This window comes from Clytia hemisphaerica, unplaced genomic scaffold (genome assembly GCF_902728285.1).
Source record: "Clytia hemisphaerica strain Z4C2 unplaced genomic scaffold, Clytia hemisphaerica genome assembly, whole genome shotgun sequence".
Taxonomy (NCBI): Eukaryota; Metazoa; Cnidaria; class Hydrozoa; order Leptothecata; family Clytiidae; genus Clytia; species Clytia hemisphaerica.
In genome coordinates, this window is record NW_027104472.1 from 749,306 (window position 1) to 762,224 (window position 12,919).

The following is a 12,919-nucleotide window of genomic DNA, read 5'->3' on the forward strand; positions in this document are numbered from 1 at the left end:
ACTACAAAAAGCCATCTAGAACATATGTCTTTGCAGAAAGGTTTTATAATTTTTCAGACTTTTTTCTATTGATATTACTATGGATATAATAGAAATGGTGATTCCTTGAAATTTCAAAATAACTTCCTAGACATTCACTGAAATCGCCAGGTTGGCTAAAGCTTTGATGAATATGTGAAGTTATTCACAACCAATACTTAAGTAAATTTGAGAGTGCAGCTCAGGGCGACACAATCCTCCAATTTATATCTGAAACACTGACAGTGGGGTCCGGGGGACGGATTTTTATCTTGGAACAGATTGCAAAAATGTTAAGAATTCTTGTCTCGAGATATTTGTTGGGGGATTGTAGCTGTCTACCCGAAAGTAGGTGAGTGCACCTCTCCTTCCCTTGGGTTTCTCCATACTTATATAGACAAATGTTTCTATTTATTCATCCTTTCAGTTGCTGAGGATCTAACAGAAATACCATTTTGGGAATCTTTGGTAACCCTCAACCTTGGATATCCCCTAGAATTGATTTTGATACAATACGCTCCCCCTATATCAAAACATATCAGAGGGGATGCGTACAGCCTGTGTGCATTGTAGCTCGATGCTCTACCTTAATGCTACGGTCATTGCTTACAACTTACATAAGTTAGTTCTACACACCCCTGTTTCGATAGATACTGCAGTATCGTAAAAGTGGGGAAACTGAAGGCTCAAAATAAGATAAAATTCGCTAGGAATCTGAGAAAAAAATCTCATTTGCTCAAAAGTGGGGAAGCTGAAGTCTCCCCAGTCTCCCCGCTACTTCCGGGCGGGTCTCTATACATCAACCTGTCTTCATGATGACACCCCTATTTCTACTTTTATGTCTAACACTATTTCAATTCTTCCATCCCTGTATCAATGCTTACACCAATAGTTGTGCTTATGATGTCCAACCTCCATATACCTTTGTCCATCTGCTTAGTGACGTATTTCTTTTACATCTTGCTCTCCTCGTTTATTTTACACCCCTTTAGTGTACAAATAGTGATGTCTATTACACCCCTGTCTCCAATTATAACCTTCTCTAACCTCGGACATACTATCGACTTAACACTGACTTAAAACTTTTACCTCTGTCTCAATGCTTGTTCTGTTTCGATGCCAATTGATGCCAAACATACTCCTGTCTCCATTTTTTATGATGTCTTAGTATCCTTGTCTTATTTATCTCTGATGCATCTCTGTTTCGATAGTTACACCCTTGTCTCTAGGAAAAATTGCTTTTACAAGTACGGTTAACTCCCTCTAGTTCGATCTTCAAGAGCCCAACAAATTTTATTCGATTTATAGAAAGATTCGAATGACAGAGAACAATTTATACCAGCTGAGTTGACAAATGTTTTATTTCGAATAACAGAAAGGTTCGAATCAATAGAGGTTCAAATTAGAGAGAGTGACTGTATTCTCTGCAAGAGTGAGGATTTCGAGATAACCTCAGGCTACAAGCTTTCATATCAAACTCTTGGCAAAATCTTGCTTCAAAGAAAGACCTAATTAGCAAGTTGAGTATAATCTCATTTCACAACGTTAAAGCCGTTTAGAATAATAATAACAATCATGAAGACTTTTTAGGAAACACGGAAGTCAATTTTATTAAAATAAATGGTGGAGGGTGTTAGTTGTTTTCTTTTGGAATTTCCTTATAAGGAAAAAGAGTCCCCTCTACCGGGATGTATTTTAACCATTTAGCAAATTGTGTCATCTACCGGAATGATGATGAAATGTTCTTGAAGTTCCTTGTTCTGAAAACAGATTATGTCTCTGCAGTGGAAACAATTGGCTTTATAACTTTATTGATAGAAATCGAATAAGATAGCAGATTTTGTTCTAGTTGAAAAGATATTTGCGAGTAGAATATTATTATTGCGAGAGGTCGTCAAAATCGAAGTAACCAGTAAACTGTAACAAAAACCCATGAACATCCATAAGACCCATATCATTATTGCCCGACCGTAGTGCAGTGGAAAAGCACCCGGCTAGAGTGCGCAAGGTTGTGGGTTCAACCCCGAGCCGGGTCATGCCAAAGATTCCCAAAATGGTACTTGATGCCTCTCTGCTTGATGCTCGACAATTAAGAGAAGGATCAAGGGTAAGGGGAGCAATCCAGGGAGAAAAAGTGGCGCCCTCCCCTACCTTTGGGTAGATAGCTATCGAAAGAGTAGACTACAGGTCGCCTCGGACTGCGGTCGCAGACTTACTTACGTAACCTTTAGAAAAGGTAAAACCTTAATAGTCTTGGAGAAGGTGATCATTTTCAAGACAATATATTAAATAAATGGGAAATGATCTTTATTTCAACCTTGCTTCAGATATTCACAATGAAGAGAGCTTGTCTAAAGACTACGATCTAAGTCGGCAACACTAGAACCGGTTTCTCATCTCAGTTCATCATTTATTTGTACATATAATTCATATCTTGCCAGAGTCCAGAATGTTCGTATAAGTTTGTGCTCTCCTTTATCTCTAGCTTCTTCGTTTTGCCACACAAATGACAATACCTTTTAAAAAAAGTTTCACTGTTTATCAAGCATCCCTCATTCTTTTGATCACCCAAGCTTTTTTCCACTGTTGTTCTCAAACCTTCCTTTTTTTAAATAAGATAAGAATATACTTCATTAGAATATTCATGATGATATTGGCCAAAAATTTAAGAATATAATAATAATATCACCACATCATGAAATTTTTGTTGGAGGTATGTATTGCATGCTAGATTAAGGCTTGGTTTGGAACCTAACCTAAGAATACCGTAAGAAAATTTTAGGATGATTTTTCCCAAAAAGTTAAAGAATATCCACGATGAAATGGAAAAAAAACACCATCATGCATTTATTTGTCAATTCACGAAATTATATATGATATTTGATCCAAAATTTGCGACAAGATTAAAGACTCATAACATTCGAGAACTAAACGTTTTTCATCCGATAGTTCATCCAAAACTGGGAGAAAATTTTAAATGAAATGTTAGACTGGTTTACCCTGGCCTTAAGAAGAAGCGTCATGCATTTTAGAGCCAATGCTATCAAACTTAAATTTCTCGATAACAAAAGATTTCATTTTTGGTGACTGATCTACTAACGCTAAATATCAGACTATCAGAAAAGTTCAAAATAAGGAGAGGTTGAAAAGTCATAAAAATACCTCGGTCAAACATAATAGCTTTGTTTTCTTGGCAAAACTAACCAACAAAAGAGATTCAAGTACGCAAACCCTCCACAGTTCAAGAAGCTAATTGCTTAACACCAGCCCACAATAAGCGCATCCAAAAAGTCAGCCTACAAGCACACGTAAAGTCAAAAAGGTAAACAAAATATTTTATCGTAAAGAGAAAACAAAAGTGGAACTGCAATAGGTACAGATGAAAAGTTAGACTAGTAAACCACGTCGTTGTATTTCGTTGCAACTTACGCTTACAATGGACTCGTTACGTTCGCTGAATACAACTGGCTTTCCAAAGCACTCTCCCACTCACACTTTATAAGCACTATTCCTGCGTTCCTCCTGTGTCCAACAAGGAAAGACAGACGCTAATTATCAAGAAAAGTTATCTTTCAATCCATCAAAAAAAAAAAAAAAAAAAAAAAATGAGTACATAACTCAGAGTTTCATGTCTAATTATATGACTCTGGTTCCCCATCGAGGAGTCTGACATTCGTCTAACCTTGATTATTGTGAAATTTCGAACATTTTAAAGCTTTATGGACTCTAAAACACCCAATTTTAAAAAAATGCACCAAAATACTGAGATGGTTAAAATTATAAGAGCATTTTTAGGCTTGACTCAAGTTCAGAACATCCGAAGGTGTTAATGATTTTGGATCTTCTTAAGAAAAAAACGTGTAGTGAAATAGTGTTATGCGGTATCGTCATTTGAACTTTGCTATGGAAAAAAAGACCGGCCAACAATATAATGACCACAATAACCAAAAAGTTAGCCAGGCTAAATTCAGAATATCAAAAATATGATCGTTACCTTTTTGACCTATGGAAAACGAAAGTGATAAATCTATCTGAATGTGACATTTGATACATGTTTTTGTAAGGTCAAACACTATTATAACCAAAAGCATACATACTCAATGCTAAAGTAATTTTTAATGTCAATCGTCAAGTACACAATTTTTTATAAGAACAAACTATATAACATAGCGTCAGTCTGAGTTTAGGTCTCAGAGATTCATGAGATTTTTGGTAGCCCATATTTTGTTTTATATAGAAATATTGCGCCGCAGGTGAAAAATTTTCAGCGTCAAGAGCTTTAGCCACTCATCAAGATTAAGTACTCAGTCCCCACGTTAAATGATGTGATTTCAGCTCCCCCAAGTGCATTCCTGCATTAGGTCCCCCAAAATATTTGAAACATCTTTAGCCCTCACCTTTTTTGGGCTTTTTGTAGGATATAACCCCCTAACTAGCAGGGGGCTGACGCTATGTATAAGAACATAAGGCCTCGATGGCCAAAATCTTAAGAACAAGTTAAGGACGTTTTAAGGCTTGACAGACTTTAGAAAAGCCAATTTCTTAAGAAATTGCACAAAAACACTCAAGAAATGGAGTAAATAAGAACATTTTAAGAACATTTTTAGGCTTAAATCTCAAAAAGTTAAAAACATTTTGAAGGCTTCAAAAGTTTTGGATGTTCTTATAAAAAACGTGAAAAGGTTTAAGGTCAATCACTATTTTAACCAAAAGCATTAGTAGTAATTTTTCGTCAAGCAAAACATTGCAAATCAGACTTACGAGGTACTTCTTGACTACAAGCTCCCAATTACACTCTTTTTCTTTTTAAGAACAATGAGGCTAAAAAAATGTTAGAAATTTAGATCAATTTAAGAACAATCCTCAACCTAGAATAGTTGAATTTTTAGCAAATTAAGGGATTAATTCTCAAAATAAGAATAAAAGTAAAAGACACCTGAAATTTACCTTGAAATTAAGAACATAATAAGAACAATTTGCGGCTAAAAAATAAGCACAGCCGAGTCAGAAGGAAAGTTTACTGCTTTATAGAAAAAAGAGTGTATATCCTGAGAAGCTGAGAAACTTTCAAATAGTCTCCCCCCCCAATTAATGGAGTTTTTGTAGTAAGTAAGATAGTAAGTAAGTCTGCGACCGCAGTCGGAGGCGACCCGAAGGTTCCTCTTTCGATAGCTATCAACCCGAAGGTAGGGGAGGGCGCCACTCTTTCTCCCTGGATTGCTCCACTTACCCTTGATCATTCTCTTAATTGCTGAGCATCAAGCAGAGAGTACTATTTTGGGAGTCTTTGGCCCGCCTGGGGATCCCACAACCTTGCGAACCGTAGCCGGATGCTCTACCAGTGGACTACGGTCGTTATTCTTCGGATAAGAGAAAGACCTACAGAGAGTATTCGACTTTGCTATTGATCTGAAGGGACAGAGTTTTTATTTGGAAATAAAAGAGAAAAAAGGTAAGATATACAGAAAAGATTCGAATCTCTCTCTCTCGAAAAGAGAGCGTTGACAGCTCCCTATCTGCAATTTGAATCGTTTTCTGATTCGAAGAAAAATCCTGGTCCATTGAACTGTTTATTGAATTCGAAAGAATCAATACACGGGTTGCAAAATTATATCAATGCAGTCAAAACACGTGATTACTCGAAAAATTTCACGTGATTTTATCCCCATGTTACTTGCTTTACAACTTACAGCTGATAACTTTATTAGTGTCAATAAATTAAAACTAATCAGAAATAAATGTCATGTAACAAGCACATAAAAGTTTCGACTAAAAGTGTGATTTGTCGTCAGACTTGAATTTTGCAACCTGTGTATTGAATTTAATAAGAACAATTAGTTCCGGTTTACCCTGTAATGCTGGAGTGACCGAATCTTCAAATTTCGTAGTTAGCAACGAAAAAAATTGGAGACGAATATTTCAACAAAGTAAACAGTTTTGATTTTTAACCATAAAGTGCACTGAGTGGTTTGTGTGTGTTGGTGTATGAAGTCAAGTTTATTTTTGTTTACAATAAATACAAAAAGAAATTTATTTAAGGTCATTAAGGACTCAAACGCTTACCTCATCACAAACCAATCAAGATGGAGAGTTTCTACATGCTTGGCCAATCGTAAGCATTGCCTGTTTGCAGGAACACGATCTCGGATTTCATCATTATTTGAGAATCTATAAATACAACAATAATAATTTTAATGATTTATTTTAGCGATTTAATGTAAATAGGCTCCCAAATAATTTCTATAAAATTAGTTTTTTGAAATATTATATATATTATGATACATATTATTATATATATTTTGATACATTTTTGCAAAATTTGGAAAAAAAAAGAAAGTTTGAATCGAAATTTCTAATAGCAATCAAAAAATCATCTCTGGATGTTAAAAATGAACAAACTGGCTTACCATACGTCATACCCTAAATTTCAGAATCCCTTTCTTGGCTTTCATCAATCGATATTTCAGTTATGTTGTTAGAAATTTTTACATCTCTTTTGGTGGTCTTTTCGCTTTCGACTACTTCCTTAAAAAATAAATAAATAAAACAATATAAACAACAACTCAGTTCGGACCCGTATAAGACACGCCAAAGTGTAACATCATTTCAGGTATTAAGAACTGTTAGATTATTCCTCTTCTGCCAACTTTGTACAATCATGGACAAAAGGTTTGTAGAATTCTGCAATATTTGCAAAATACTTGAATATCGATCCAAAACAAGTTCCCAAGAGGTTCTGGGTGCTTTCCAAACCCATTCAAAGCTGTCTTTCAAAGTCAGCCACTGCAGTCTAACCACAAGGGCAAACCACAAGGGCTTGATTAACTGGCTTACACCAGTATCAAAACGCTGATTTTTTGCTTGTGGTTGCCTCAAAAGCAATTCAAAAGCAATGCAACGACTTCGAAAGTGTTTTTTTAACTTCCCTCCTTTTTCAGACGCATTGAAGAGTCATTTTGCTCTATTTCTTACCATTTTTCACTGAAATTTCATTTGTCTTCAACCTTTTGTCCATGATTGTACCTTGAATGAAATTCTGACGAAGATGAAGCCAAAATCAATTTCCCAGTGGCAGCTGAAATTGTCGAGATTTTGGCCACACTTTCCAGCGGGGCGTGGTTCCCATCGGGTCCGTCACACGGGGCAGTATTAAACAATAAGTTTTGTGACCCATTTATCTAGCCATTAGAAACCCATCAAAATCCCTTATGGTATCAGGGCCGGCGAATCGGTTTTAAAAGTGAGGGGGCTATTAAATGATATAGTGACTAAGGAGGCCCCACCATGGTTGGGGCGGACGGGCCGGAAAATTTTTGAAATTATGGTACTCTACATTGGCCCAGAAGTGGTCTAAATTTAATTTTTGTGAAGTTATTGGAATGAAAAAATCAAAGAAGTTAGGCGTTTTTTTATACTGATAATCACCAAAGAATATACTACTACATATATAATAACAAAATGAAACTAAATAATGTAAATTAAGCGGACTTTTACATGTTCAAAATTCATAAGTAAAAGTAGATTGAGGGTATGCTTTAACAGACAGTAAACATACAGTAATAAAAATTAAAATTGTCCAAAGTAATTAAAGCGATGCTCTCGAGTCGACACAAACTCTCTACCAACTTCATCTAAATCAAGTTTATCCGTTAGATTTTTATGTATATGGAGCAAAGAAAGATTGTTAAACCGTTTTGGCTTCATTGTTGAACGTAGCCAGGTCTTTTTTTCTCTCACCCTCTTTTTCTCTCGCCCTCTCTTTCTCTCTCCCACTCTTTTTTTTTTTTTTTTGCAAAAAAGTGGGGGGGCTACAGCCCCCCTAGCCCCCCGGTTTCGCCGGCCCTGTATTTAGCTTTCCGCTTTATTCTTGATGTCTAAAAAGTTATCAACGGCGTTAACATGTCAATGAAGGACACGTTTAAAATAAATTCTTGTAGGAGATACTCCTAAAATATTCTTAAAGTATTCTTATGCTAAAAACCAGAATCATCCTGAATTTAACATCTTATACATGCATGAAGCAAAAAAAAAAATTTTTGTGAGCGCTTTTTATTCTTACCGGGGGGTGATTGTCAATTTACAGTTAAAATGGTATTTTAGGTTCAGTTGTCAAATTCCATGATGGTGATATTCATATTTTTGACCAACTTCGTCATAATGAATATTCTTATAGAGAACAATCTTAAAAAGCGTACAAAACACAGGGTTACGATGTCCTTAAAACAGTATCTTCATTTTGGCAAGAATAAGATTTTGAAATCTGAAAATCAAAATATGAAAGCAGTTGAATCTTTTAATACAAGCATTTGAAATCAATTGTTAAATTCCTAACGGTTTTTCTCTACAGTTTGTTATTGTCAAGATCTTTGTAATGACGCAACTGTTAAAAACTTCACGCTCAATCGTGTCAATTTATGAAATCGGAATTTTTAAGAAGAATGTTCTGTTTGTGTTTATTTGTTTACTCAAATAAAATCTTTTTGGATTTTAATTACATTGCATTGTTCAAGAATGACCTACAGAAAAAATTCTACCGTGGCTCAGAGACATTTGTAAGATCAAAGAAACTTTTAGAAACCTCCCTCGATTTTTGGCAATTTTTTTGTGCCGCCCTTAAGTTTTTCGCCTTAACTTCTATGAGCCACTCCATTTTATACATATATCCATACATACGGTGATGGACGAACATTTCCAGGGGGTCCCCGATAAAGAAATTTCAGGGGTCCAAAGAATTCTCTTACATTTTTCAAAGGGGATGGATGACCAAGCATCATCTATCTATATTTCCTTTTTCCAGGGCTGAAATGATAAGCTCGTGTATCCATGATATGCACCATTGCAATGTCTTCCACGGAACCAACAGCTGATTGGTTGAAAGTGACGTAAACTCAGTCAATACCTCACTTTCAACCAATCAGCTCTTGGGTCCGTGGAAGACATCGCCCCTGATTTTAATAAAAAATCACAAAAATTTTGAGAGAATTTTTCAATTCCAGAGGTTCTATTTGAGGGCGCTTTTTGTTAAGCTGTGGCTAAAATTGTTGACAAGTATTATGTAAGCTTAAAAGTCTGAGCCTCGTTCCCAGTTTTGAATTGGTTAGAGGCTACCAAAGGATATTATCTGAGCCTCGTCCCCAGTTTGGCATAGGTTAGAGGCTACCAAAGGATATTATCTTTTTTTGTTTACTTCCCGAAAAAAAATACCAAAAGTATTCTCCGCTTTGACATATTCACGTCAAATATACCATTCTCTTTTTAGTAGTGAAGTGCTTGATAATAAAAAACATGGGCAGACGTGAGGACCGTTTTTTGTGGTCAACATAGAGACTTTAGAATGACCAAATGACGTCATAGAGAACTCTCTACATGTATTTATACACGATTTTGCACAAATAATTTACACCTGAAAAGACAAGACAAAGCCTTTTTCACGCTACAACTACTACTGTCACTTTCACTGGTTATGCCTTAGATTCCTCATTACAAGCCTTAAACCCTCAGCCAAACCCTCTTTTTGCCATCCCCTTCCGGTGTTTAGCATACAAGACAAACGCTGGGTATCCCAACAATCCCTCATAGGGTACTTTTTGAAAAAGCCGAAGGTTGAGGTATTCCATTCCATATCTAACTGTTCTCTACACTACACGTTCTTTTCCATAAGAACGTCCAAAATTGTTCTTATTTTTCTCCATTTAGTGCGTATTTTTGTCCATTTCACTAAGCAATCGGGTGTTTTAGAATTAAGCCTTAAAATGTTCTTGCTCTTAACATTTTAGTCACTGCAATCTTATCTTTTTTATAAAGTTTGCTCTTATAAAAAAACGTGAATTTAATTTCACAATGAGAAGCAATAAAAAATCACAAAGAGGGCAAGCAGCCGTTGAATAATTAGTAATTAATGATTAATGGATGCTCGTTAGATAAACAACATCATGTTGTTCTTAACTTCAAGAATAAACACAAATCTGCGTTTGTCGCGTGCCGTTTGCATTTAACCTATTAAAATACGTCTGTCTTGAAATTAATTAAGTTCATTTTCTCCATCAACTATTTTAAAACTCTTATTCAATATTTTTTCACTTGGCAATAGTAGTGAGGTTAAGTAAATCGGTAAAATTACGACGACGAACGAAAATTTAACAGGCTAGTGAGTTTCAACCAATCAATTTTCGTATTTTCACTAGCCTATTACATTTTTTGTCCGTCGTCGTGTTTATCCTGGTATGCTTAACCTCAGTATTATCATTATAAAGAAACAAAGAAAAGTTATCTTATACGAATCACTTCCCTGTGTTTCATTTGGCCAAAATTTTGTCCCCATTGGGAAGCATATACTATAATTTCAGCCCAACTGGGAAATTGACTTTCGTTTTATCCCCATTTGAAATTCAATGGAAGAAATTACACTCAAAAACCATTCTCACTGGAAGTCAGAGCTGGTAACAATAGAACTTCTATCCCCGTTGGGATCTCAATAGAAATGTTCATTCCACTAAGGAGAAAGGTTCCACCAGGGCACTGAGACAGGGGTGTTATCATTGAGTTTCAAGCCCGAAAGGCTAGAGGCGAGACCCTGGATGGGAAATGAAACCACTTATTTCCCATCCAGAACGCCCGCGCGCAGTTTTTACACAAACGCAGGATTGAAAGTAAAATCTATCGCTAGATTTCAAAAAGTACAGTCCTTAAAAACAAAGGAACCGCTAGATAAAATCCGTCGTCACGATTGCGGTGCGTTCTAGGCGCGTTCTGGATGGGAAATAAGTAGCTTACTTTTTTTTCTTGCCTGGGAAAGGTTAAAAATTGAGCTCTTCAGACTTTAAACTCAATGACTTTAACCATATCTATTGAAGGAATACGGCCCACTTCAACCAAAAGGCTTAAAAATCTTTTCTCAGAATCAGAATTCTTAGTAACTCTTGTCAATTACTTGTTCTGATAACTAAATTAAGAAGGATCTTCTGTAAGGCTGTAAGTATGGGGGTAAGTTTAGCTCAAAATCACAGAAATTGTAATTACCGATTAAATAGACTAGTTATTGAGTGAATTTACATAGTGATGGTATACCGAGTTTATCGTTCTACATCTGCAATTTGTGCTTTACTCACTAAGCTCATTTGACGTCAATCGATACTTCGATTACATATCAACCGGATTGAGAGAGATTGACATATGAGTGAAGGTAGAGAGCCTATCACCATCAATGGTGACAATGGTGATAGACTCTCTACCTTCACTCATAATTCACAGTGACATTATAACCATAAAATGTGTCGCCATCTCGGGAAAAGGTGCTGACTATTTATAAACCTTTTTGAAAGAGCACGATAAAGATGCTAGGGAACCAGAAATTTCAGGCGAAAATTTAGTTCATGTCTGCGATTTTCTTAAAAATTTAATTCTCATGAATGATGAATAATCTAATGAAAAAAGTGTACCCGTTTTAAGAACAAGTTAAGGTTTTGATGGCCAAAATCGTAAGAACATGTTAAGAACATTTTATGGCTTCATAGACTCTAAAACACCCATTTTCTTAGGAAATCGCACAAAAATACATACAAAATGGTGAAAATAAGAAAATCTTAAGAAAATTCTTTAGGCTTAAAACTCAAAAAGTTAAGAAGGCTTCAAAAACTTTGGATGTTCTTGTAAAATACGTATAATTTTCACGCTGAGAAAAAAATGACATTTCGTGTCTTTCCTATGCCCTTTTATTTCTCAATAAAAACGCCAGTTAGACAACCACCCTTGAAGTACGTCAGGTGAGGAAACTAAATATTGCAAACCTAGTCACCAAGAAAATGAACAATTAATACATAATTTTGTCTATGATATTTTTAGCCTAAATTTAAAGAACCCCTATGTATAGAGCCAACGTTAAATAATCTGTAAGATAGAGGATCGAACATGTAGTTTTGTACAACCAATTCCAGTTCCCAAGGCCAAAATTTATGTTCGAAACTATTAAACGATCTTTGGAAATACATTTTTTTTATAAGAGCATCCAACATTTTTGAAATCTTAGGACGTTCTTGACTTTTTGAGTTTTAAGCCTAAAAATGTTCTTAATACTTTCTTATTTTCACCATTTTGTGAGTATTTTCGTCAATTTCCTAAAATTTTGGTATTTTAGAGCCCGTAACTTATTAGTTTGGTGATTGAGTAGAGCTTATGTTCTTATAAATTTTGCTCATGTAAAAAACGTGTACGAAGCTTACAAGTGGCCTAAAGTGGCTTAAAATTTAACTGGTTGGAACATTTTGTTAGAGTTGTTTGTTTGAATTCGATCTAGGGAGTATAAAGACCTTTTTCTGTTTCTGAATTCGGTCAATTTTCCTTTAAAGATATTTTCAACTGGTAATGACTGCGTGCAAGTCAGGCTTTAACTTTTTCCGAACTGCCTCTCCCCTAGGTAAAAAGGAAATCAGGATTCATAAAAGTAATCGTTCAAAATTTCAAAAATATTGTATAGGAAAGTGTTCTTATGTGATAGTTTGATTTCACAAACAATTTCAATAGCAAGTGAAAAGGAGGGCTCCGAACTCCAGCGTCTATTCAATAAGGTTACGTCATATTTTCGGGAAAAAAAATTAAAGATGGCTACAGACTGACATATGAAAGTAACATATTGTGGAAATCTGATCAAAAGCTGTTTAGAAGTTTGATAAGAATTTTATGATTAATAATCGCAGTCTGGTCAGGTGGAATTTTATAACATTAGCAAAGTCGTTAAAATGAGAGTAATCATAACATACAAAATGATGACAACAAAAAATGAACAGATATTATTCTTCAAATTTTCATTAATTATTCATATCCAGCTACCAATCAAACAGCCGTGATTTATAATACATTTTTATGCATAAATTATAGGCTTTGTTCAAAATGTAGTTAGTTTTGT

General features: G+C 35.3%; 1 long non-coding RNA gene across 1 annotated transcript in view; it reads right to left on the minus strand.

Moving 5' to 3' along the window:
* Positions 1 to 6,445: 6,445 nt before the first annotated feature.
* Positions 6,446 to 12,919, minus strand: part of LOC136821381 (uncharacterized) — a 52,455-nt gene continuing 45,981 nt past the window's right edge. The window contains exon 3 of the long non-coding RNA XR_010848728.1: positions 6,446 to 6,543. This is a non-coding gene — a long non-coding RNA (uncharacterized lncRNA). The remainder of the gene's footprint in view (positions 6,544 to 12,919) is intronic.